This window comes from Cyprinodon variegatus, unplaced genomic scaffold (genome assembly GCF_000732505.1).
Source record: "Cyprinodon variegatus isolate N-32 unplaced genomic scaffold, C_variegatus-1.0 Scaffold51, whole genome shotgun sequence".
NCBI lineage: Eukaryota > Metazoa > Chordata > Actinopteri > Cyprinodontiformes > Cyprinodontidae > Cyprinodon > Cyprinodon variegatus.
Genome location: NW_015150504.1, coordinates 1,116,068 through 1,143,064, shown reverse-complemented (window position 1 = coordinate 1,143,064; position 26,997 = coordinate 1,116,068). Strand labels below are relative to the sequence as shown.

The 26,997-nt window shown below is 39.8% G+C and overlaps 1 protein-coding gene across 9 annotated transcripts in view; it reads right to left on the bottom strand.

Moving 5' to 3' along the window:
* The window catches only part of foxp1 (forkhead box P1), a 220,000-nt gene that overhangs the window by 166,849 nt on the left and 26,154 nt on the right, over positions 1 to 26,997 (bottom strand). For 8 of the 9 annotated variants that reach the window (XM_015370976.1, XM_015370972.1, XM_015370968.1 and 5 more), the window contains one exon: positions 6,531 to 6,574. The gene's annotated coding sequence lies outside the window, so the exon portion shown is untranslated. Of the gene's footprint in view, positions 1 to 6,530; positions 6,575 to 25,507; positions 25,527 to 26,997 lie in introns of those variants that run through there. The other variant, XM_015370970.1, reaches the window with a different exon arrangement.

Sequence of the window (26,997 nt, the reverse complement as noted above, 5' to 3'; positions counted from 1 at the left end):
CTAAAGGCTGAAGTCCAGAATCAGATGTGCGGCAGGCTAAGGATGCTTTTCTTTTCTTTTTTTTTTTATTGCATTCTATTATCCATAAGTGTTTAAGCTGAACTGTACAGTTATCATGTGCAATTTCCCTATGACCAGAAGACAAAGGCTTTGTTTGTGTGCTCCACGTCCTCCACAGAGCACCCCCCCCACCCCAGCGCTGTATCATCTCCAGCTCACAGCAGCAAACAGAGTTGTATGCAAATACTAAAAGCCATAATGCACTATATTGTTTAGTGTGAACATTTGAATATTTAAATGGTGCGTTTTAGATCCAGATATTCTCATTTCAATTTCCATACAGTATGCATGCTGAATGCAGACAGTTAAGTTTACCCTCCTGGCAGACTGAAAACTTTATATTTGAATTTTTTTTTTTTTTCCCTGCTCAATTTTACTTCGACGAGGCGTCAGTTCGCCGATTATGTTCTTCCTGCATACGTACGTTAAGAATCTAAGGTGGCCATGCTTGATAAATGATGGCAGTGTGTGGCCTGGTGTCAGAGCTGGATGTGTGAATCACCCACGTTTGTGTCACTTAACCAAATTGGTAAAGCTGATAAGCTATATTTACATAGCAGTGTTGCTGGGCGTGATTACTATCAGTCAAACATCCCCCCCCCCCACGCTTTAATGGAAAGTTGGAACATAACTTGCTGAGGATTACAGCTGCCCTCGGGAAAATCGCTCAATTCTACCTGTGGGCATAAACACTCATGTTGCTGTCAGAGAGGTAAACAGATGTGAGGTGACAGCCTGTAGTAGTCCAGCAGCTGTTGCTGCACCTTTATCGTCCCGATGATGGATTCCCACTTCAGTCTGAGGCCTCACTATTTATTTATGGGGCCGTGGCAAAAAGCATTAATGTGGTAAAGCTACTCTTTTCATGCAAACAGTTAGTTACTGTATACTAAGGAATGGATGGAGGAAGGGAGCGGTCAGGAGTTTAGCGTCTTCCTTTCCAAACAGAGCAACACTATGTGACAAAATTCTTTCCATGCTGAGAAAAAAAAAGACAAGGAGAGAGCAGTTCAGAGTGATGTCAAATGATGTTATTTTGTCTCAGCGTTCGTTGCATTTGTACTCGCATACGTATTGAAAAGGACATCCCCTCTGGCTGTTGTCTCATTGGGAGCCTACCTGTCACGCTGCTGATGTGACGCTCTTTGAATACGATATGTACATATGATCAGAGCTGCAGCGAGAGACCCACATGACAAAGTGACTGGAGTGTCAAAGCGGCCCACAAACAGGCCTGTCCTTTTCCAGACAGGAAGCTGGGAGCAGTGGAGCTGCTGCCTTGTCTCATCTGCCAGCCGCGCTCGCCGCCTCCCCCTTGCCCGTCGTCACAAAAACATGTGCGATGGTGTGCATGAGTCCATGCCGGACGGCTGATTTGATTTCAGAGTGTGTGACACATCTGTTGCTTGTCATGTTGCGTTGTGCCTGTCTGCGAGGCGAGCGAGACCGGGGCAAGCGGGCCTCTCAATTCCTGCTTTCATGTTTACAAACAGGGCTCCAGCTTACAAACTGGCCGGCATGGTAGGAAGGTCAAGGGGCCTAGGGGGAGGTGGGGTGGGCACGATGCGCATCTGTGCAGTTAATGCCTCGAGCCATCGCTCCTCTGAATCAAGGCTACACTGCGTCGGAGCTCTGTATTAAAAATGCATCATCTGCTGTGAGTGGAGATGAACCGATCAGGTTTTTATGGCAAAACCAGTTTCTGTTTTTTCCTGTGAGGCCTGGTCTGATTAGCCAGATTTCTTTTTTGGACCAATAATATGTCAGAGATTTCAAAGATCTGCAACGGGTTCTTTGAAAGAAATATTAATCATGATTTCAACCTATATTAAAGGAATTACAACTTTATCCCCATAATGCCTGAACATACTAGAGAATCTGCTCCTATCCCTGCTATTTTAGCTCAGCTGATCATGGCGTTCCACAGAACATCCTCTCTTGAGGTGAAAGAAAAAAAGTTTGGAAGATGTGGGTTTTTATAGCCATTTAGACCCAATTAGACAAAATATACAAATTGAGAAGGGGCAGATATACCTACATATTTCTGGAAAGAAAAAAAGGAATCGCTCGTTTTTCTTCTTCCTTCTCATCTGCTGTGTTTGGCGCCACCCTCTGCCTTGTTGCTTAATTATCCCTATAAGTGCGTAGTGCCACATTGGGGCTTATGCTACCAGCAAGGTTCTGATGCAGACTTTGTGGTCCAGCAGACGGAGAGGAATGAATTAAGCCTTTATGACTTAAAACCCATTTTAAGGATCTTACCCACAGATCCCGATCAGAATCATTCAAGGTAAAATCCACCAATTTCAGAACCGGCCTGATGGATCAGTGCATCTCCAGCTAAGATACATTGAAACTCTTATAAAAAGTCGAACAAGGAAAGCATGAAAGGAATAAAAGGGGGAAAAAAAGGCTTTGTCACATGACCACTCCATAAGGGTTTCTCTGTTCCTTTACATTACCTGCTGCTGAAAATCAATTACTTCTCTCTTTTGTCTGATTTGCTACAGTTGTAAATCAAATCTGTATCGAGTGTACATTCTTCACAGTGTGCGCTTTATGGGCTTTCAAAGCATTAAAAAAACCTACAAAAATTAAGGTAATAATCTAAGCAAGATTTCCTCAGTCAGCTTAAAAACCCGAGCAATGACCATGGCTAATTGGATACATCCAATCCATCCATCTATGAAGTACACATGCTTTATCAGCAAAAATAAAACGACACTGATTCAGTCAGAGGAAGAAGCCCGCCACTACAGAAGGAGAGAGGTATTTATTAGCTGAATGGTGCACTAAGTTAGGAGGTTACATCTCTGTGTCCTTGTCCGTGCAATAAATATTCCAGAGTGCCATGTAATTATAAGTTTAGGATTCATTTCTATGCAAAGAGCTGCTCTAGCTTTAAATTACTTGTAAAAAGTTGAGCAGGATTTTTTTTTTGTGCCTTATTTCTAACAAGAATACACAAATGATATTAAAATATTTTTTTATTACCATAACGTTCTGATAAAAAACAAAAAAATACAAAAGAAAAAAACCCTCCAATATGAGGAAACACTTATGTTTGTTTGCATGAAGCATCTGCATCAGTATCAAACCCCGGCCTGTTATGTAAATGCCATCCCTCTTCAGAGGGTGGGGAAAAACTTCAGAGCGCTCATTTACATCGTCAAATGACACGACACTCATATTTTCCGTTTACTATCAAACTGCTGGTGAAGCCTTATCGACCTGGAAATGATCACGGCGTGCAGCTGCTCACAAACATGTGACGTTGGACCGAATGGAGTCCTGTCTAAACGGTTTAGGGCATGATCGAACAGCGTGAATGCCGTTACGACCGGGCTCATCCGACCACAAGACAACGCAGCGAGGTACAGCCGCGGCGGGGAGCCTCAACACTCTAATTTATTCAAAGAGGGATCATTTGCTTAGGGCTTGCATCCAGGGATAAGTCTGTCCTTCATTAGCCTCAATCTGACATGGATGTGAACAACATGTTAGCTTGCCACATGAACGCTGCCTCTCCTTTATCTCTCTCTTTTTTTTTTCTCTGAACCCCAAACACACGCTTCTCCCTCCCTTCTCGGAAACCTGTGCTGCAAATTCCTGTGGAAATATCACAGGTTGTTAGCATTCCGGAGAGAATTTTACATGGGTGTACACTCGGGCCTTAATTAGATCCTCTATTTGATCATTCAGCAGCTGCGCTTTATTAAAAACTACAGGTTCACATTGGTGTAGGGTGACCCTGGCCTCAGTGTGAAGGAGCTAGCACAGAAATATGACTGGCTGTTCATTACTACACGTGAAAGGAACACATGAGAAGGCATCCATCATGCATGGCATTCAGCAATATGCCGATGAAAAGCTCTTTGCTACAAACAGTCAGAATTTGCCCTGAAAAAAGAGTTTCACAGCCTGAGCTTATTTTAATGCCACAACCACAAACTTGAATATATTTGACTGAGATTTAGGGGGACAGACCAACACGACGTATTGTGAAGTGGAAGGAGTCCTTAGAAATAGAAACCTGAAATGTCGCTTACAGCTGAAGTAAAAACTAACATTGTCTGAAGTTATTAGCAATACAGTCTGAAATATATGCCTGATCCTACTGTAAATTAAATACCAAGTGTTTAATAATCTCAATCAGTCTTATTTTCCAATCTCATCAGATTCTTTTTATCTTTTACCCCTGCTGAGGAAAAGCACCATAATACTGCCACTACCATGTGTAACAGAGGTGATAATATTGTCTCCAAGAAGAGGAGAGGAGCCGTTAATCTGAGATTTCTTTAAAATTAAAAACAATCTAAAGTTCGGGATGATATGTTCAACCCTTTTAATTTGAAACCCCAAATAAAACAATTTATCCATATCTATATCCATTTAAATAATTAGTAAGAAATAGGTTATACACCTAAAACCTCAGCCTTATGTCAGCCTAATGACTTTATAACTTTAAACTGAGGAATAAAAACATTTACCTTGTAGCATTTCATTATTATCTTTTATCAGGTCAGGCAGAAAAAACAATGATGAGGATAAAACATATTGATCAGAGAGGTAAAGAACTCCATTTTCATCTTTCCTGAAAAATTTTATTTTCTAAGTTTCATATTTTCACAGCTGAGATTCAGTCAACAGCCACTGGTTCCATGATCTAAGGTAATCTCTACTGCAAAAACAATCTAGAAAAAGTAAAAAAGATCTGAAATTAAGTGTATTTACCCTTAATCTGAGTAGGTAAATAAGATGATTTGGCAATGGAATGAGTATTTTTACCCTTAAAATAAGGTAATCAGATAATATGTGCTTGAAATAAGACAATGCAATGGTTCTTCTTATTTTAGTATAAATTTTCTTATTCCATTGGCAAAGTGTCTCACTTACCTTCTCAATAAAAAAAAATGCAATTATTACAATAAGAAATTACTTATTTAGACTTTATTTTTTTGCAGTGTGCGGCCTAAAATGCTGTTAAAGAAAGCTTTCTTAATGTAAAAATAGATTGCAACCATTGAGATCTCAGTAAATCTAAAAAAATAAATACATTTCAAAGTCAAAAATAAAACAATCCTTTTTTTTTAATTAGAGGAATTAAATCAGGAAATTGAAACCTTTCCGTTTTCATCAATACCTAGCTAATCAACTAAAGCTAGTTTCTTTCAGAGAGGCTGTAAACAGAGANCTGAAAAATTTTATTTTCTAAGTTTCATATTTTCACAGCTGAGATTCAGTCAACAGCCACTGGTTCCATGATCTAAGGTAATCTCTACTGCAAAAACAATCTAGAAAAAGTAAAAAAGATCTGAAATTAAGTGTATTTACCCTTAATCTGAGTAGGTAAATAAGATGATTTGGCAATGGAATGAGTATTTTTACCCTTAAAATAAGGTAATCAGATAATATGTGCTTGAAATAAGACAATGCAATGGTTCTTCTTATTTTAGTATAAATTTTCTTATTCCATTGGCAAAGTGTCTCACTTACCTTCTCAATAAAAAAAAATGCAATTATTACAATAAGAAATTACTTATTTAGACTTTATTTTTTTGCAGTGTGCGGCCTAAAATGCTGTTAAAGAAAGCTTTCTTAATGTAAAAATAGATTGCAACCATTGAGATCTCAGTAAATCTAAAAAAATAAATACATTTCAAAGTCAAAAATAAAACAATCCTTTTTTTTTAATTAGAGGAATTAAATCAGGAAATTGAAACCTTTCCGTTTTCATCAATACCTAGCTAATCAACTAAAGCTAGTTTCTTTCAGAGAGGCTGTAAACAGAGATAAGATGTGAAAGAGTTGAAGTGCTATGAGTACTTCAGCATGGCGCTGTATTTAAAGTACATGCAAAGAATAACCTGAATCAAAACAAGCCGGCACAGAACCTAAATGTCAACACAGAACCTGCGCTGCATCGACCTGAAGAGAACCGGAGAGATGGAAACCAAACCTGAGCAAGGTCGGCCGGGACAATAAAACAAACAGCAGGTTTAAGGTGAAGTCTTCCCTGCGTGAAGGTTAGCCATGTTTTGTGTTTACACTACACCGCCGGCTTTGAAATTGTTTTGCTGTGTGGAGACTGCCCGGGGTCATTGCTTGTTTTTGACGTGTTTATACACCACACAAGGAGTAATGACTTCTAGGATAGTCCGGGGATGCAGACATGAGCGGGCACACTAGCTGCAGTTTTCCTGTACCCGTCAGGTTCATGGTTAACCTTTAACCGTCAGCTCCCAGCGACCGCCCCCTGTCACTGTCAGCAGAAATCCAGCATTCAGACCTGATGTCAGACAACAGCTGCATCAGGAAACCAGCAGTCGGTTACTATGCAAAACCTTTCCTATCATCTTGCTGCATTAAAACCACAAACATTTTCATGTAATGTCGACTTTTTGAAAAGATGAAGGGGGAGGAATGTCAGGAGCTGCTCCTGCGCTGGTGTTCAGGTGTTGGGTACTTACTCTGATCTGAGGCTCCACAGGACGTCACCACTGGAGTCTCCTCGCTGGTCGGGGCAATCAGCAGAGACAGCAGATGGAGAAGTGGAGGGAAGAAAGCGAGCCCAGAGCAGGATATGGGGTAGGGGTGGGGGAACAGAAAAAGAGAAAAAAAAAACAGTGGAAATTAGTTGAAACCACAGAAGGGAAAAAAGAAAACAAACACATACTTTTTTCCACAATTGGCTCACTAAGTAATACCCACCATATCACCCCTGATGTCTGAGTTAAGTACGAGGGAAAAAGAAAAGGGAAACTAAACAGGTCACTTTCAAATTAACATTCACTCCCTCGGCTCGCCGTTGAATATCTGGAGGTACAGATTTAGCATCTCAAACAAGAATTCCCCAGATGAGAAAAATAATGACACAGTCCAACAACTGGAGCCCGGTCCCGTTTCATTAGATAATTGCTCTAATTGATTTTAAACCCAGCTCCTCCCTAACATTAGATCAAGTAGGTCTTAATTACCAACATTAAATCCCACAGCACCGATGGGAAAATAAAACTTCCTATGTTTCCATCGGCATCAAGGTACAGAACGAAGGGTGTTAAAAATCAAACTTTAAAAAATGTATCATTGTGTTCCTCTGGTTGTATGAAGCAAAGGGAAGCAGCAGCACCCCCCACCGCCACACACACACTGCTAGCCAGCTGGTTTAACATTATTTCTAACAAGTGCACAAAATTCAAGTTTCTAAAAAAAGAAAAGGAGAGAAATAGAAACTAAAGCATCAACCCCTCCAGGCAGATAATAACATTATCAGCTCCCAGCTTTACACCATAAAAAGCACAAATATTTTTATTTTGGCTCCAATAAACACATTTTATATTTTCATTTTCAGAATAGCAATAAATGACATTTAAATGTAACATTATTTTAAATAGAATTTAAAAAAATGCACCAAAAACATCAGCTAGTGATAAATATCAGTCCATTTCCCCTTTGGCAGACCCTAATGATTTATCGAATGGTCTGATCCTCAGTAAATTATAAATTCAACATAAAAAACCCCCGAAAAAGTCAGAAAAAGTTTCTGTTCATCCATAAAGTAAAAAAATAAAAAAGTGTTATTTATAGTTCTTAAAGAAAAGCAGGAATCTGCAGGTCAGAGCGTCTCCATCTGCAGTTAGAATAACTCTGATCTGATTTATATAAGAGAGTCCATCCTGTTAGACACTTGCATGTGTTTTTTAAATACGCCATATTTTTACTCTCACCCAGGTCCGCTCTATGCTTAAAGCAAAGACTTTGTAAAACAAACTGGTAGCTGCCTTATGACATTTATCAAATGTTAGCCTGTCCCAGCTGAGCTTTGTCATTCAGCGCCCCGCGCCCCTTCAACTTAACTCCTTCCCTCCGGTTGAAAACACACAGGGAATATACAGCAAAATGTGTTTCCTGAAAGGGAGGAGAGGTGGAAAAGGCCCATCCTGCCCCCTGAATCACCGCCGCCCCACCACAGCCGACGCCACTGGCCTTTCTGCAGAGGCAGCAAAAGTTCCCCGAGAGGGGAGCGTCTGCCAACCCAAACAGGGCCTGCTCCCCTCTCCGTGGGCCGCCGGCCGCCCATGTGGGCCTGCGCTTGGCTTCCTGAGGGCTCGCTGCAGCTGGAGCGCTTTGAATAAAGGTAACAGCAATGTCACAGCTACTGTAAACTTGCCGGGCTAGTCCTGTCAGCAGGACCTCCCTAATCAAAGCAGAAATAACCCCACCTAAAACATAACGCATTGTTGTTTTTTTTTCCACCAGCACCCGAGTCTAAACTTCCCATGAAATTACAAAGAGAGTACACAGGCGAGAGGGCAGCCGCTGCTCCCTGATCCTGCCAAACTAAATGTCAGGAGAACAGGAGCTCCACTCAGCTCCCAGCTTTAAATATATGAGCAATTTTGAAAATGATTAGTCTTATTTTCTTGTTGAGTGCCTGACACCGCAGAGGAAACCAGAACAATCACGCTAGCCGGCTTCTTTTTTTTTTTTCTGCTGAATATAGAAACACTAATTAGTTTTGCTCTCGTAAAGCCAACCTGAAAACGACCAATTAGAAAGTGAAAATGAGATGTGCAGAGGAAACAAGAGCTTGTCATTTGCTCACTTTAAGTCCCACATGTACAACTTCGCTGTGATGACTTTCACACAAACTCAGGATGATTGGCATGTCGCCTGCTAATCCTGATGTCACGTACGCTCTGAAATCAAACGGCCTTGTACCTAGTTAGGAGGAAACTATTAAAGATCTGCATGGCCACATCAAACTGCGGCTGGGCAGTCTGGCCATGCAGATGTCTGAAGCACCAGGCTGGGGAGGCTGACCACAGTACCAGCTGGCTTCAGCTCAGGGCCAAACCGTTACCCCCTCACAGGTGCTTTGCTTCTATGAATTTCCTCTTTCAAGGGTAATGCAATAATTCCTCAGCATAGGGTTTGCTTGGTTCTAGAAAGGGATGCGTGAGCCTCCATATTTCACCTGCTGAGTGGTGCTGCTCTGACCAGTTATTAGCAGTGAATGTTAAACTCATGTAAAGTATCTTATTTTGCAGGAATTTCATCCCTATTCCCACAGCAAACAGTAGCAAGTGTTTCATCACTGTCGACCTGAAGACGGATGGGCTGTCAGTGGTTTCCCCCCCTCCATCCAGGATCCAGCTCCTGGGCTGGGAAGTGGCTACAAAAGGCCGGAGCAATGCTTTCCAGGCCTGCGTCTTTTTACTGGGAGTAATTCTCAGATGTCAGATCGCTGCCAACGTCCTTGCAGCCAATGGCGGAGAGGCCAGTAAGTTCACATTAACTGCAGAGTGTAACTGCGCTGAACATCTGCTCATGAATGAGAGCGCTGCCCACTAACTCAGCGAGCCTGAAGCCCACTTATGAAAAATTCAACGCTCTCCTCGTTGGCACGCTTGTTTTGCACTATTCTCCTGAGCCCCGAGAATTATATTAAGAGAATTTCAGCACAGCCTGGTGTATCTGAGAGAACAGCTGGCGCTGAAAAGGGATCTGCTGCTTAGCGAGGGCTCAGGGAGGGCACATGGGATCTGCCTTCTCCTACACCACATTTGTCCTTGAAGGAAAAAGAAACATCAGACTTAACGGCCAAGGTAATACTAAGAAAGCAAAGGATGCATTGACCTGATCACAGCACAGAATGAATGGAACTATATACAGCCAATTGTGACACTCAGTTATTCCCCCAGGAGGCCTGGTCTTCTTTGAGAGGGACCATTAGATACTGACCAGGATTCTGACCCCAGCCCACAGCTCCAAATCAAACTAATCAGAAAAGCTCCTCAGATTACACATAAGACAGGAGTCCAATAGACATGAATGTATACGATTTAACAGTGTGTTAACACTGATTGACAAAGAACATCATTGATGCAGTCGGTCACAAACCTTTAATGTTCCCAGCCTTTTTCTTCCTTACAGCCACATGTTTCTTTTAGATTTCAAGCAGTAGTGACACACAATTTTATATGACTTAAGAAAAAAAAAAAATCTAACCTTTTTACAAAGATCTAGTCAAGTTCAACCGAGGATCTATGGTTAGATTTAAAAGATGATGCTTACAGACACTGTTTATTGAATCTGATCAAGTTGATTTGCTAAAAATATGGGAGGAGGCTCCCCGACTGGACGTTAAAAGCTGGTAGAGACATAGTCCAAAACAGCTGTAGTTGTAAATGGAAGGTGGTTTTACAATGTATTGAGCGGACACCACGTTATTCAGATGTTGAAACCAATATATAGCTTTAATTTCAAGAAGACAAAGAATAGTGTAAAGCTTCTTTTTAGTGTTATGAGCTCCTTTCCACACTGGACTGGTCATAGAAACACACATATGGGTATTTCAGAGTCACTGATCAACCTAAAGGTTTGGAAATGTTTAGGAGGAAGCTGGAATATGTAGAGAAACCTGAAAACATGGATGGGGAGAGTGTGCAAACCCCATGCATGGTGTTTGAACCCGGGACCATATTGCTGCAAAGCAGCAGAGCTACATACTGCAGTATGAATCCAGTTTATGAACATCTACTCTACAATTTATTTATAGTTAAAGATTTCCAAATGTGTTGCTTTTGCAAAAAAGTCAATTAATTGTAACAATTGAGAATTTAAAAATAACAGTTAAATATTTGGAACTTTGTTTGGGAAAAACAAAGAAGAACATGTAATTTACAACCTGATGAAAAAAAAAATTAAAGAATGAATTAAATAGGAGGGTTTCTGGATCCGTGTCACTGGTGAAAAATTTTGCAAATATATCTTAAAAAACAAAGGAAAAAAGCTAGAACAAAACTCTTTACATTTTAGATTTAAAATATTTCCTCTAACTTTTAAATATTTTTTGGAAAAAGTAATGAAGAGCTACAGGTTCCAGATCTGGGGATTAAATCAAAGTATTCAGCCCTGAGCAGGAAAGACAGTTCTGTTCACAGGGGGTCTGAATGCACCACAGACACAATTATGCCCAGCCACCCACACAGCATGTGATGAAATGACACTTATAGCCACCCAGCTACCTGCAGAATCCCCCTTTACCCAACTGTGCATGTAAAAATGATTGGCACTTTAAGGTAAGTGATGGCAAAGCCATTGTGTTTGAGAGCAGGTCTTGCTGCGGGGCCTGCATCGGTGGTTGGTAATGGTCTTTGAGAGAGAAATAATAATGCACAGAGCTCTGAAGGTGCAAACGAATGTTTGCAGAAAATTAACCTGAAACAATTTTAGATTTTGTTTTTGCAAATAACAGGTGTCAATGTTGACAGTGTACACACAAGGGAGGAGCAAGCTCCAGGGTGTTGTGACATATTCTGTCACCCACTGAGTCGCCCACGTGTGACCTGATCATCCACACACTCCTTAATGAAAACAGTGACACGAGCCAACGAGATGTTCCTGTCAAAGATGATGAAACCGTTTCTCTATTTAAGAAAGTCTAGTTTAAGGAAGTGAGGCCTCCCAACAAACACTAATAATAAAATATTACCAAACTCAGTAATTTCACTTCTTTCTTTCTGGAAATACAGTTAGAACATTTCTAGATGTCAGCACAGAGCAAAACTAAGTGACATACATGTTTATCTTCCTGTTTACTAAAACCTACTCCCAGTTCCACCTTTTCAGAAAACTAGTCAATAATGATAAACCTCAGAGGATTGAATTATGGGAGTTTAATGCTTCCTGATTTTCAACTCTGACACCCCTAAATACAATCCAGAGCAATCATCTGGCCATTAGAGGCCATTAGAAAGTCATAATCATAGTAAACCTACCAGAAGTCCCCCTTTGATTTTTACCATAATCCACACAGAGGATGGGGGGTGTTCCAATAAAACTTTCTAATTTCCCATAAAAACATGAAAATGAAAACAACTCACCAATTTAAAATTAACCAATGAGATGCAGAAACTTTGAACAGAAACTGAGGTTCTATCAACAAGAAAATATCAGATTTTAAATGTCGGCCAATAAAATCAGATATTAACTTGTTGGCAAATATTAGGCCGATATCCTATATTGATATCTGATTGGGACATCCCTAATAGGAGACACACACATTGCCAACGCTAAACTTTGTGGCCTATGAGCAGGTCATTCATCCCTGCTGCCATCAGACTTTACAATGCGGCACTATAACTGAAATAACTTGTTCAATAACTAATGTGCAATTACTATTAAATACTCTGTGCAATAACCTGTGCCATAATCCTTTTAAATAAGAGACATCAGCTGTTATAGTCATCTCAATACCTTACTGCTGTTCCTTACCTGGTACCACTTTAATATATAACGCCAATTCCATGTGTGTAGAAGTCACCTTAAATGTATATAAGTCACCTTAAATCTCTGCCCTATTTCTTTTTCCATGATCCACTGTATATAACTGGAGGCACTGTATATACCACCATGAAGCTTTTCCTCTTCTTGGCACCTTCTGTTGAGCCGATGTGACAAGTGAATTTCTCCACTGTGAGATCAATAAAGTCTATCTCTTATCTCTAAAATGCCATGTATAGTGAGAAGCTTGGTGTCAGCATCATGCCGTGGGGATACTTTACTTCAGGATTTAGATGAAAGCTGGTTGATGGGAACATGGCTGGAGTTAAATGTTGGAAAATCCTTAACCGGGGCAGCTCATTCACCTTAAAGCAGGACAAGAACCCAAACAAGTAACACCCAGACCAGAGCTTCAGCAGGATATTAGCACCTGGTAAGACATTACATCCACATTGTCAATGATCTTCTAGTTCTCTGTCATGTTATTTTACAGTATAGTAATAAAGTCCTGTAATAAATCCTATTGAGCTCTTGAATGAAGTAAATTTCATTTAAGATATCAGACTTTAGGGAGGGAGATACAAATGCTTTCTTTGTCATTCATGCATTATTTTTACGTTAGTCTTTCATAAAAATGTCACTAAAAGACACTGAAGACTGGTTAAAAAATGAAATGCAGACAAGGTCAGAGGGTAGGAATACTTTTGCATAATCTAAATCCCAGTGTGTAGCCAAGTCTGGTCATATTGACGAAAGAGGAGGATTAATGTTCCCACCCCTCAACTTTAGGCCAAGAATATTGTGGAAATCATGGCAGTAGCCCAAAAAAAAAAAAAAAAAAAAGGATCTAGGAGTGTGATAGTGGCAACAAAAACCAAGAGGATGTCTGCTGAGAAGCTCATTTAGCTGCTGACAAATGACAGCACTTTGTCTTCCTGACAAGAACCCTCCTTCATCAAATGTCCAACTTCACATGGAAATAGGAAATCACACATTATCACACTGACAAACAATTACAACCATGTCATTAGCAGCAACCCTGGGCCTGGAACCATTAACAAAACACAATGTTGCACACCACGCTAACCATCAGAAGAAACGCAGGATGTAGATGGAAATATGCTGATAAATCAATCATGACACAAACAAGCTGATCCTCATATTAGAGGAGATTTCACTTCTTGGAATGGCGTGTGTGCCGGCTAAATAAATCACCCAAATAATCTCCAACTATCAAAAGTTCTGATGAAAGATTACGTCTTTGTTGATGACAGCCTTACGCTCGCCTTATATTAAAAGTCAACACTTTAAAGAGTTTTTTTCCGTACGTGACTTAATCAGATGGAGCATTAGTATCTATTTTAATACATCTCCCAGTGGCAGGCTGCAAATGAAAAAGCAGGCCTCTGTAAATACGGCTGCTTACTTCTAACGCAAAAATTGTTGACACCTAATGTAATTTCAGCGGGACATCCAGCTGAAAGCGCACCAGGGTAATATAATGCTCTTAATGAGAATTCCTTCCAGCTTGAGACCTTGCCGAGATAGCCATAACGTGTTGGCTTCTCTTTTTAATCAAATAATTGTTGCAGTTATTAAAGATGAATCTCATCACAGAGGAGGTGACAAAATAATTCATTACCAAAACCAAAGCTTTAAATAGCTGCAAATTATGAAGCCCCCTACCCCTAGAAAACACGCTGCTAGATGAATGGGTTTGTTTTTCACACAAATATTGGATATTTGCCGTCCCTGAAAGGGCAGAAATATTGCAACTGTAATTAACATAATTTACAAAAAACTAAAATTCCAATAATTAAAGTCTAATTTTTTTTACATCTTTATACAATATATGATTTAAATACCATGGAATAAATTGACCAAAAATTTCGGTTACAACAAAGGTCAAGATAAAAACTGGGAAAAGACAAACATAGGCAAAAAATCCAACAAAGGTAAAGCCAACAGGTGTATTTCTATCCCTTACTCTGTAAAAACTTCCAACAATTAGAGAAATACGATATGCAGAAGCACCTCATTTCATTTGGTCAAACACTGATCCTGGTTAGGTGGGTAAAAGTGATTATCTCTCACAGAAACATATACATTACCCCTACATATCAGAGTTATTGAGCTTTATTTGCTATTTTAAAGAACCCTACATTCAAAGTTTGGATATTTTGTATTTTAGATAAAAATACACGACCCAGAGATTGATTGTTAATAATTTAATTAAAGCTAATGTTGCTATATATACTTAATCTTCATAGAAAAGCTTTTCTATTTTTTTTCTTTTGGAGAATACAATTAGCTAGATGAAAGAACTAAATATTAACATTCTTAATTGGATGGATTTTGTTTTGCTTATGCGCAGCTAGTTAACAACATTTAGAGACCCTTTTTTTCCAGTTGGTTTCATTCCGTTTCCTGTAACGTGACGTACGCTGCTGGCAAAAACACATTTAAGGTGGAGCTAAATGTGAAGAAATGGGAATCCTACACTCCAGTGGAGTGCAAACATATTGGAACAATGTGTGTTAGCTCTTAAATGTATAGTGCTACCACCCCAGGGAACAGGGTCTTAAGATTTAATTTAATTTTTTTTTTTTATCCCATCTTGAGAAGATAGTTATAGTCTGTGAGAACCTTCATAGTAATTATTAGCCCAAATCATGAGGCTAGAGGTTAGGCTTTCATCACCTGGATCTGGTTCAAGCTTTCAGAATGCTGAGGTGAATTCATCTTCAGCAGTGCAGACAGAGCAACTGCATAGCTTAATATGAGTTAAAATAAACTTGCTAACTTCACTTCAACATTTCAGAGACACTTCTATTAGGTCCAGAGTTAAAGCGGCAGCCTGACCATCTTTCATATAAAGTGAAATATAATGAGCAAAATCCCGATGTTCCAGCTTTGAGTATTGACCAATACTAATAATGACCCAATATGATAACAACAGGAACTATAAATATTGTATCCCTTACTTTGTCGTACAGCATGTAAGAAAAATGTTAATTAAGTTATTTCTATTAAACAGTGAGTAATAGTCAACAAAAATGGGTATAAGAACCCATTATACCCAGGGAGTGGTGGCCTAGTAGGTAGGGCATTGTGCTTGGATCCAGAGTTTCTGAGTTAATGCCTCACTCCCACAGACTGACACTCTGGGTCACTGAGCAAGACCCTTAACCCCACACTGCTCCCAGGGCACCGCACAATGGCAGCCCACTGCTCCCCAAGGGGATGGGTTAAATGCAGGGAGTGTATTTTGTTGCTTTTTACTTGTGATAATATAATAACAAAGTTGAATTCTATTCCAAGAACCCATTTATTATTAACCAATGGGTAACAAACTTTAAACAAAAGCCGATATAAGCAGAGTGTTTCGATCAGAGTCAGAGATTTTTTATGTAGGTTAATGTATACACTATTTGTTTTTTTTGAATGATGTACCAGTTCAGTCCGGATTTTAGAGGCACTTTACTTTCCAATAGTGATTGTATCCAAATATATTTGAAAAAAGCAGCTGCTTCTGGAATTCAGCCATATTAAAATATATTTTATGTGAGAAAGAAGAAACAAATGTAGAAACGCCGGTAAAGGCAGGGTTACATCTGGTCTATATATTAGGGCTTCAGCTAAGGATTAATTCAGAAATTATACATTCTATCAAAGATTCGATGTTTGACCAATCAGATTGATAACATTCTGGAAATATTAATTCAATTACTCAAGCTCATACTATGACCAATAGAAATCCATCAAAAAAATAAAACAAGAAAACAAAACATTTTATTCCTTTGTTTGAAAAAAAATAAATACTTTTTTTCATAACATGAAGTAACATGGTATCTCTTTTTCATACTTTATTTCAGACTAATTTTTTTTCAGAAGAACAATAACTAGTTGGTGTTGGAGCCCAGAACTTAGTGGAGTATATCTAGGTACTTTGCACATTTATTAATTCATTTAACTAAATTGCTTTTCTTATTTTGCCTCACTTTAAAACAATACTACTCTAAATAAGCAGCTACAGGGATGTTTCAAGGAGACAATGCTGCCTTCAAGTGTCCGCACAAATAAAATATAGCTGAAACATGCGAGCAGAAACCAATCCCTCCCACCTCCACCCCTTCCTGTCTACAAACCTCTCCTACCTTTATGTATGCATCAAAAAAAGGGAGAGATAATATACTGCGACGACACAGAAACTTCCCAGCATGCCTTTTAACTCACCATTTTTCGCCCCCAACCCCCCCACCACAGCAGGACGTCCAGAGGAAATGCTTTATTAAGATCCTGCCAACATGAAGAGCAGCTTTGACTTACTGGTGCATTACTGTCTAAAAGCCAAAGTTATTTAGACCAATAAAAGGCTAATATATTGTTGGAGTGGAATTACAAAGAAGTTATCTCTGCCTTAATAACATCACCGCAACCCCTGATGTTGTTTAGATCAATAAGGCCCATTAAAGCACAGACCTCAAGCACAGATAAGGCTGCGCAGAGAGAAAGAATATTGCTTTATAAGCATTTAAAGAAAAGAAGCGGAAGGCTCCAAACAGCATGAAAACCTAAACCAATGAAAAGGCGACTGTTGATCTGAGCTACGGGTCAGACGAAACAAAGACAACCAGCTAAAAGTTTGAAGCACTGCAACCTTCGAAGCAGTAGATCTGTTAGCAAGAGCTCTGCTTAAACACTAGGATGTCTACACTTGCTCAAAAGTTTCAAAAGACTTTAAGTATTCCATTCATTTTCAATCTCAACCCCTTTATCAATAAACCACAAAGAAATATCCATCAGTGTGAGGTGGTGTTCGAATAATTTCATCAGACTGAACAAAGCTAAGGTTCTGAATGTAGTTTCCCATCATGCTGTGCTCTTCTTAACATTGTCCACCAGGTGATGCACTAAATCATCCAGGATGCTGCTGTCCATCTGTCCTTTAGGACTGATGACCGCAGCGTGCTTACCAGCCGGGGTGGAGACCAGAAGAGCATTCTGGTGTGTGTGTGTGTGTTTACGTGCACATGACTTAGTAGAGCGCAGACGGGCCTCATAAATTGCAGCACACCGAGACATCAGAAGAAACCACAGGAAACAAGTTATGACGCTATCTCTATATACGAAATGACAAACAAGACTTTTTTCTGTTCCTTTTTAAAGAACAAAATGTCCCCTCAGGCATAAACTTTGTCAATAGGAAGTTTACAGACGAGGCGCCTGTCAGGTGGCGGAGGGGGGAGAACAGTGCTTGACACATAAACAGCATTCAGAAAGGAAAGGAAGAGGTGCCTGTGGTGCCTTTTGCACCCTTTCGCCTCGCTTTGCTTCTAAGGAGACCACGGTGGACTCTAACCCTGGTTGTAGAGAACGTCCTCTCATCCTTTTTCAGTCTCATCTCAGGCTGCTGTCGCCACTGCAGCATATGAGCCATGAAAAATGAAGGTTCATGTATGAAAAGGTTCCTTTTACAAACAACCAGATGGTTTTCTTTCTCCATTTTTTTTTTTTGTTGTTGGGATCAACTAGTAATTCTCTTCCTGTGATTGTAGAAGTTCTTGTATTTGTTAATTATAGGAGGCTTTGAAAACATCAGTTCATTTCTAAATTAAATCAAAGTAGTGCAGCAGCTTACATAAATACAGGGTTTTCCGAATTCAAAGCATTACAGCACTGATGTAGTTTATTAGCCTTCATGGGTGTCAAACCAATACAAGGAGGTGTGTAATGGTGAACAGGAAGGAAGAAGACACATCACTTTCAAGATTTTTATCAATAATCTGAAAAATGTGGTGTGCATTTCCATTTAGCCCCCAGGATCATGACGGTGTGTATCTAACAGCTTTTCACATTTATAGACTGATTTTGTTTTTCTCCCCCAATTTTCCCTCAAATAGCTCAGTCACCTTGGAAAGAATTTCTTTAGTGAACGTAATTTCTGAATTCTGTATTAAGTTGGACGTTGGACGTTGGGTCTGGATGCGGTTCAAGCCATTGCCCCACTGGAAGCTGAACTTCTACTGCAGACTCAAGTTTGTTGTTTTTTTAAACAGGGTATCTTCCTGCTTTACCCTCTATTCAACTTCATCCTTTTCTCTGCTTTCCTGTTGAGGAAAAACCCATCTCCCACAGCATGATACAACCACTGCTGTGTTCAAAGAGGATCATTTTATAGATAATAGGGATAAATTCCAAGGGGCCGTTTGCATAAATGAATCGACTCTTCTGAAGTTACTTTATTTTACGAAGAGTAAAGGAGAGGCAGTAAAAAAGGCACACCTATCTTTTTAGATTTTTCACCTGATGCATTAAAAAACATTTACATACAATCCAATGAAAGTGTTTTGGTTGTTCTATAATGCAGTATCAGTTCAAAAATCATGAATGCTTCTGTAATACACTGAACCTGCTCCCACAATAGAAGCCTTCTTATAGACAGGAAGTACACATCACTTAAATATAGGTAACTGCAGTCATACGTTTACTTTCATTTAATCATTTCCATATTCTGAAGCCCCCAGTACAGAAATGTGGCCCTACACAGAGCACAGAACATTCATCACTTTGATGACCAAGAATAATAACTCAGAAAAATGATCAACCATGATAATATGATATTACCCAACAATAAATACGCCGTCGACAAAGAGAGCGGGAGGAGAGCGGCGTGGAGGAACTGGGACAAAGCAGAAAGAGGGGATCTTCAAGCAGCAAAGTGTGAACATAAATAAAGTGTGTCACATCTTTTACCTTCTTCAATTATCTGCCTTTTGACATGCAAGCTGAGCAGAGTGTAATTAACATCTCAGGAGATAATGGGGTCGCCACTCACTGATCAATCTCACACATATATTACCTGCCTTTTACCCAGCCAGCCGCCTGCTATTCTGCTAGAGAAATATTCCAATCTTTTTTATCATTATTTTTTGTCTCTTTTTGGGGGATTTTGGGAGTGGGGGAGGGCTAATAAAAGCCTAGTAATAGGCCTAATAACTCATCCATTTAAGCTGATCTTCCAAAACCTTGGCTGGGCCTAGACCCAACGCCCAAGGAGCAATCCCCGTGACAATAGGGAGTCAAACTAACCCGAGTCAAGAAGCCGATATGTTGGCCGTAGGCAATATTTGACAGAATCTATCTCAGCCTATGTAGAATAGGTCTTCAAATGGGTTTTTGGTGGGTTAGAAAGAAATCAGCTGAATCCAAAGGCAAATAGTGCCAGGGATACTGTTTAGGTCAAAGCACTGAAGTGTGACATAGGTGTGAATATTTCTATGTTTTAAAAACTATGAGAGCTGTGCTTCAGGTCTCTGAATATATTCAGCATTTCAACACATCCCGCTTATTTTTTATTTTGGAATTTAAACGTGTTTCACAGATTAAAAAGAACTTGTGGTGTTTTAGTTTGTCTCAACTCAGCACAGGAAAAGGATATTTTTTGTTTAATTACTTGGCAGAATGCAGGTTTTCTTTGCTGATATTTCTCTGTCAAAATGAAAGGTACGAGAGAATAATAAGCAAAACAAAAGGATACGCCTAAAACTGGTTTATCAGCTGACTTACAAAGATCAAATCTCTAAAAGCAAATCCCATTCATTTTTTTAAGCAGATATACTCTCATTGATAGGGACCAGCCCTGCCACGACCATGACGGATTACGGGGGAGAAGATGGATGGATAGATATACTCTTATTGAGGGGCGGAGCTAGATGGGGGGCCAGGGGTGGCTATGGCCAATCATTGGCCACCCCTAAAATTTTATTTCCCCCTATTACAGATGGTGGCAACAGTAATACTCTCAAGTGGATAATTCAAAACACCACCAGTGGTCTCTACCTTGGACGCTGTGTTGGATTGATGCTGTCACACCCAATGCTAATCCTGGCTTCTAAATGTCCCATTTGATCGCTGAGCTGTTGTCATATTTCAGTGAACCAAATAATGGTGCTAGTTTGCTGTAATTAAATGAGAGGATGCTAAGTATGCTGTCTGTTTAGAACAAGTATTCTGCAAATGCTTAAGTGTGGAAAATTGGATGTTCCAGCGACTGATGTCTATCTTTAATCTTGAACAAGTCACCAAGACTCCTCAACTAGGATTAAAGGCATTCCCTCTAAACCCGGGAGATGATTTTAAGTATAAACCAAACTACAGCATCAATTCTAGAGTGTTCAAACCAGCCCCACTGGCATCAAGTCCCAAGTCAATCCAATGCCTTTTCAACTCCTTTGTGATGCTCCGTTTGAACTAATGTAAGCTGTCTTTGAAGAGTCTAGATGCCATTCATTTGCTGCAAGGTGATTGGCTGATTTTCTGTTTGGTTTAAACAGGTGGGCCTATTAAAGTTACTTAAAGGTGGAAATCTATTGTTTAAAAAAATAATAATGCTCAGGCTCTCATCTTTACAATGGTTGCCATTAATGGCTGGAACACTGATATAAGCTCCCTTCCTGCTGCACAGTGGGCCCCCTCAGGTTTACTTGTCAGATGTCTTTAAACGAAACCTTTAATGGGCCCTTAAAGTTACTCTGCTGTGAGTTTTGGTCCCCATCCCTCTTGTTTTGCCATGTTTGCCTGGGCCGTTACATTATTCCCCCTTCCGCAGCAAAGTGGTTACAGATCTGACCGAGTAGTACGTCATTTTTACCGATTGGAGCAATGATTGAAATGCAAGAGGGAACGATCAAACCTCTTCTTTAATTGTCTTAACTTTCAACGGTTCGCCCAAAATATATCACTAATAATTTGTTAATACTAGTTTATTTTCAAAGTGTGACTCTGTAAACAAATAAGCTTCAAAAAGAAAAACTCAACTCTGTGATGCCTTTGTGACTTTGGGCAGAACAATGCAGACATGACACTGAGTGAGCAGAGATCAAAACAGCTCACCTTTTCTGCATTATGGCGTGCTTACCATAGCGGTTGATATCCAAACAGATAAGAGTCAGGAAACGCATGACATGGACGCGTAAAAACTGTCTCTGATGTTGAATTTGGTCTGGCTGTTTGAACTAATTAATACTTTACTTTTAACAAGGCTCTGCCTTCCTTGGTGTATCTCGTCACAAGTATTATGTAATATATCCTTAACTAGTTAGACAACGAAATGATCCATTTATGAAGCTGATGTCAGTCCAAATCTCAAAATGTTATCTTTTCATGTTAGGTAAATACCATCACTCTTTGGAAGCTCAGAGCTTGTGGGCGACGATTTACAACTGTTCATTTTTAGGTAAAAAAAAAAAAAACATCTATAAAGCATTTTTTTTTCCTATTTTGGATATAGTGCTGAGTTAACAAAGAGGAAAAGTTACTCAGATCCCACTACAGAAGGTACCAGGAGGGCTAATCGAAGTAAGCTCCTCTTTATCATCTTTTTTAGGCCTTAGAAATGTTAACCATGCTAGTTTAGTTCATAGCTATAATAGAAAGCTAAAGATAGTTTAGAATATGAATTTAAATTACTTATGGAAGTATCCATAACTCTACTTTTTTTTTAATTTGCTGCAATTGAGACTGAAATAACAGAAAAGTTAAGGAAAAGTTGTAGCTCTATAACTATATGTAACCGTACCAAGTCAGAGCTCCTAAAAAAATTAATCTGTTTTTAAATTAGCTAGTCTATTTATTGAACTAACAGTGGAAACAGTTTTTAAAGATTTATTCATTTTCGAGCATCACCCAGGAGAGTTTAGGGTTATTAAGAGTTAATCCTGGTTTTAAGAAGGAGAACTTTCTCTCCTGTTACGAAAAAAAACCTTGTCTTATTTCTAAATTTGTAGAGATCCTGTCTTAATGTGATTGCTGTGTTTTAAGCACAGTAACAAAGCCCCTGCTTTCCAGATAAATAACCTCTATGACAGGTATTGGCAGAGTAAAGCCAAACCCAGAGGTGGGAACTTCTCCACTAATCTGTTCAGTAGTAAACACAATTTTTGATTGAAATTCTTCACTTTTAATCCCAATTATTATATTTTTATTCCTATTTAATTGAAGAGTGTAACAGCAAAGGACAATCTGAGGGCTTCCCACTTCATTTTCTCAGTGACCTGTTGTGACTTTGGTACCACCTCCTGGGCCAGGCAGGAAGGCCTGCTGAGTGAGGTCTCTACTGGCTGTATTCAGAGCCAGCCTCTTACACAATGCTGGCAGGCTGGCCCAGCAGCAGGCGGAGCCTTTCTCTCAAATAACTTACTTCCAATTCTCTATCAAACCTGGGGATTGTGGCGTGAGGGCGGAGATGAGAAAGATGGGAGGAGGTGTGTGTGTGTGTGTGCGTAAGAGAGTGGTAGCGGGGGGAGGCACATCCTGCGTGAAACCGCATCCTGAACAAGCATCGCTGCATCTCACTGTAAATAAATACTCTCTCCTCCATGTAGCTTCCGTCAACTGTCACCGCCTTGGCTCCCAATCACCTTCAAGTCCAAACAGGAAGGTGCAGGGAGGCAAGGGAGATGGCAGATATGAGCTTTAATTTGCTTCTCACTGCACTTTAGCCCGGTTGCACACTACTTCCTATTCTCCCGCTCTGACCAGCTGCCCCGGCTTCGTTCCAGACCCTGAGTCCTTCCTGTCACCTTTCATTACCACATTATCCTGAAGGAGGCTCCCTGTGTAGTCGGGAAATCACCGTTTGGCGGCAGCCTGTCCCCCCCCTTCATTTATGTTGTATTGTGTGAGACATTAAAAGCCACGCGCGACATCCTCAAAGGAGAACTGCTGCCTTGTTACCTGCTAATCCCCTGAGCATTATAACAGGAGATGCAAGTGAACAACAGAGCATGACGAAGGTAACAACCAAGACACGACAAGCTCTTGGTCCGTAAAAGGCTTCGTATTGTAACACTCTCAGTAGATTGGTGTGAGATTTTCTGTTATTATATTAGGTACAAACAGACTGTTTGGTATTATAATAACCCAATTGAATTATTATAAAAAACAGAGAGAATCCAAAATAAATAAATAACACACCATACAGTTAGATTAGGTCCCACAGCAGAGTTTACAGAAGATTTGCTGGAGGAGGGCCCACTGTCCTCCAGCACGTCTGCATTGTTTTATTACACTTGAATGAGTTGAAATGAAAATTGCATGCAGCTGCTGACTGCAGCACATCAGCGTTTGACCTGAAATATCTCAGAGTAACCACTCTGTCAGGAGAAGACTGCAGGAAGCATCCAGGCTTCCTTTAAGGCCATTTAGCAAACTGCAAACTCTAAATGATACTGAAATTAAAAAGCTGACATGTACCGACAAAGTCTGTGTTTGTTCAAAATTTTTACAGCAGCATACCAATCGATTCTATAAATACTGAAATCTTTAAACCCTGTAGCTACACACAGGTGTTCACCTTTGATAATAAGTAAAATCTGAACACTGCGTCTGAATGGACTTAAACAAACTGGTCCGTTTGTCTGAAGTTTAACATTTTACAAACAAAAGCTGTTTGAATGCAAATATTTTTTGTAAAGCAAATCTTGATTTCTTTATAACAAAAAAGAAAAACAAACACAAAAATCATATCAACCAATTTAATAATATGTTTTACTTGCCAGCCCACCTGTTTTCTGTGGGAGTTACAGCACAGTAGGTCCAGGGTCTTCTCAGGTGTGTGTATTATCCTGAATATTTTGGAAAAGGTTTGGCTTTTTGGTCTTTTTTGAGAGCATCTTTACAATTTTTGTGTCATTGTCTAAAATCTAACCTGAAAAAGGGACTCAAGATATTTATATGGCAGAGGTGTCATGGCTTCTTGGTATTCTTGGTTGATCCTGAAGCAAATTGGACCTATGACACCTAAACTACATACTGAATAAGTGTCATTCTTTAATCGAGCTACATTTATGCCTGATTAACAGACTAAAATGGCTTTGCTGATAAGATGATTTGAACTTAACCAGCTGACTTAAAACTAGTGTTGCACCAATACTGATACCAGTATAGCAAAGGGCCCCGACACTTCACTAAAATGCTGGCATCGTTATCGGCGAGTATCAACAAATAGGGCACAGATACCATTTTGAGAGCCATAAGTTTCTTCAACTATTGTCACCCATTCCAGGTAGGCAATAAAAAGCTCTACTGGATTCACTTTGAATAAGTCTTTTTTTCTGCTTCACAAAGGTAGGCAGCAGCTTGAAAAAGCCAAATGGCAATTTTTTTAAATCCAAGTAGCATGCAGTTCTTCATATATACACACAAACATCAATTTCAAACAGATGGTATCGGCCAATACTGCACAGCCAGGTATCGGGTGTCGGTATTGTGGCCAAAAAATGGCATCGGCGCAACACTACTTAACTGCCTTCTACTTAATATAACAGATTTATTCTGCCTTTCTGATTCAGCTTTCCCTTGATGCTGTACAGTTTTACTTTAAAATTCTTTTTGTACTGTTTATTCCTGTGTCTTCGGTCTGCTCGTTTTTGCCACTGATGTGCCCAATCATCCTTCGGAGGATTCCATGATGCAGATGCATAAGGAAAGTGATCTTTACACTAGAATCTTACTCTATAGCACCAATATCTTGAAATAAAAGTAGAAAGCTGTTGAGTAGATCCTTAACAGGTTTCCATGGAGACATATAGTAAAGGCTATCCCCCTGTTTTCAAAAAGATACTATAAGAAAAGTCAATTATTTCCTACCAACGCAAAAATAAGTGTGGAGTTATCTTCAAACTCCTTTGGAGTTTAAATGGATCTGATCCCTCATTATATTAGAATAGTATTTATTTATTTGTTCACCAAAACACAGCAGGTGGATTTGGTTAGAAGCAGAACATGTGCATGTGAAAAAAAACACTCCTTGTGCTAACTGTTAGGCATGATGGAAGATGTGTGATGCTAGGGGACCCGTTTCTTCTCCAGAAGCCCTGACAACGTTCAGGATTCATCTCTCATCAACGAACATTTTAAATGCTCATTGATTTTATCTCTGTTCATGCAGCTAACACACTAAATGAAATTCCAATATTCTCTATGTCCGTATTGTTCGTTGGAAATTGGAAAACTCAGCATCTATGTTTGCTTCGCATCCGAAGTCAGATTGGTAGATTAAGCAATACGTCTGCAGAACATCAGCAGTGACTGGGGAGATGTTTTCAGGCTGAACAAATCAGGCTTCGTCAGACGGTTTTTAAGGCATTCTACTTACTGCCTGAGAAGATTCACTGGCCAGACGTGTTGCTTTGTACGCCGCTTACTGAGCATGTTTCAGCCTGCCCGGGGGGAGAGCAAGTGTCTGCGCGTTTGGGTGTGTTTATGTTTTATCCTCAGGACCCCCAATTGTTGTTCATTTCCTGCACAAAGTCAAAATAAGCACATAAAGGCCAGAATGCACTCTTCCCTGGCCTCTTCCACCCACATCACAGCAGTTTTCTGCACAAGTGGCTAACCAAAGATAATTATACAATTAAAACAATTTTCCACATCTATCTGTCAGTTTGATTTAATTCCCCATTCGAAAGACTCTAATGGAGTAAGCCTTTCTCTCTTCTTCCTCAACCAGAGCTTTTTTTTTCCACACTTTTGTTCACAAAATGCACCAAAGCACCAAATTTGTTCATCGGGATGTTGGGAAATCTCGTTAGGAGCGGTTTTTCATTAAAAGGCACACCGCAGTAGGAAACAGGGAGGTTTATTTGATTGTTGGTTCAAACTAACCCTTGGCTGCAGAAAAAAAGAAGCTGCGATCCTCTTATTTTCTGAGACAACAATCTCTTCACCCAGTTCTGACATTATTAATTCATCATGACAAAATGCAACACAAAGGAAGCTAAAAGTAATGCTTACAGTCACATTTCAGCAAAAAATCATGAGCCAATTGAACTAAGTTCCAATATTAGTTCATATTAAAATGAAATATTCTGTCCTGTTGCTGATCAGACAAAAGAACCTGAACTGTGTTTTTTTAGACAAACAAACACAGGGTGTGAGGAAAAAGGGAGGATTTAAACAAACCTTGACCTGGATATCCTGCACCTCCGTCCACCCTGCGTGGACAAGGAACAAAGATTGGAACCACTCCCACACAAGTTCAAGGGAAATGCTTGCATTGCATGTCTGCCTCTGTCAGCCAGGGTCAACAAACACAACAGCACAAGAGGGTTTTTATGATTATGAGCAGCCCTGATGGGGATATGCATATCCATTAGGTATGAGTCTGCTGCTAGAAGAAGTTTGGTATTAAACCACCAGCAAGTGCCCCATCAGCAGAGAGGGTAAAGCTGCCTTTTATGGCAACAGATCCCAGACTCAGGCCGATGGCCACAGAGCCCACAAATGAGGCGTTAAGTGTAGTAGAAGTGCAGCCGAGCTAAAGGAGCAGGGAGCTATGACCCTTTTATCATCCAAGCATGAACTGGCTTCTCCTTCCTGCTATCGTGCTTACTGTCGCTCCTGCAGACACAAAAAAGTACAACAAGCTAAAACAGTTCACACTTCTATCATTGAAACCCAGCAGCTGTATGCAGGAGGAGTTCATACAGTGGGCTGCTCAACAAATGCATCCGGAATTTTACATTCTGCAAACATTAACGTGAAATTTCTCCTCTCAAGACAGTCTTACAAATTATATAAAAACAGCTTATATACAGCTATTTTACTATAATTCTAATGAATTTCACTATTAAATTCATTTTATTT